This window comes from Orycteropus afer, unplaced genomic scaffold (assembly GCF_000298275.1).
Source record: "Orycteropus afer afer isolate SDZICR_OR568_19922 unplaced genomic scaffold, OryAfe1.0 scaffold01603, whole genome shotgun sequence".
NCBI classification, from domain to species: Eukaryota; Metazoa; Chordata; class Mammalia; order Tubulidentata; family Orycteropodidae; genus Orycteropus; species Orycteropus afer.
In genome coordinates, this window is record NW_006923190.1 from 57,898 (window position 1) to 59,308 (window position 1,411).

The following is a 1,411-nucleotide window of genomic DNA, read 5'->3' on the forward strand; positions in this document are numbered from 1 at the left end:
AATCTTTTTAAAGTGTTGAAAACAGAAATGTCACTTTGAGTAGTAATGTGCCAGTGGATCAAACCATGGTATTTTCAATCAGCACGGAAGCATGGGAAAGCTGCACAGGGACTAAAGATGACCAAAGGAGAATCAAAGCCTTTGAATTATGGCATTCATGGAGAATATTCCTTATACCATGGACTGCTGGAAGAAAGCCTAAAACTGTCTTGGAAGAAAAACAGCCAAAACACTCCTTAGAATCAAGGATGGTGAGATTTTAAGTCACATATTTTGCAACTGTTATTAGCAGAAACCAGGCCCTGGAGATGGACATCATGCTTAGTAAAGTGGGGGGTCAGTGACAACAAGGAATACCTTCAAGGAGATGAACTGCCACCATGGCTACAACAGTGGGCTCTCTCTCTCTCTCTCTCTCTCTCTTTCTCTCACAGACAGGAAAATTGGCGTACTGGTAGATGACCCCTCGTTTGACCATACAGAAGAAGTACATGATATGGGAAATAGCAGACACCAACATGAACACAACAGTGTCCATGGACCAGAATCATCCCCACAAAAATATTATTAATATTATACTACAAAAATATAATAATACAAAAATATTATATCTATGAATAAGATCAAGTCACTATTTTCTTAATTGTAAAGGAAAATAAATGAAGAAACTGAAACACAACCCTAGACACCTAAACTGCACAGTTCTAGGCAAAGATGATACTTTACTCTTATTTGAGCAGGACTCATTTTGAATCTCATTTTTATGAAGATAGGCTGTCCTCTGACTAACTCAGGTTCTCACCCCAACTCATCACATAAATTAATAAATGGTGTTGTCCTTTTCAGAGACTTTCTTTCTGTAAGTGGGAAATGCATGTGTATTTGGGAAACGCATCTGGCATTGCCCAAATCATGGTGTTTTCTATCAGCTGCTTGAAACACTCTATACCAGCAACATACATCTCTCAATGACTACTGTTATATGTAGAAGGATAATGCAATGGATGTAAATTCTTCAACTATGATAAATGTACTAAAATGCTATTTTGCAGAAAAAGAAAAACATAGTGTTGATAAGAATGTGGGGTCTAGAGTCAATCTGTTGGAGCTCAAAGGTGAGCTTGTCCTTTAAGTAGCTGGGTAAATATAGAGAAGTTATTTACTATCTCTGTGCCCAGGTCCCATCATTTCTAACATTCAATTATTCATAAATGTTTATTGAGGCACTGTTCTATGTTCTGGTTGTACAGCATTGAACCAAACAGGCAAACATCTTTTCTTCATAGAATTTAAATGAAAGTGAGGAAAACAGACAAGAAAAAATAAGTAGAATATATAGGATGTTTCATGGAGTTAACTGCTATGGAAACAAGAGAAACATGGAAGAGTGATGGGTAGCTTTGTTTTAAAA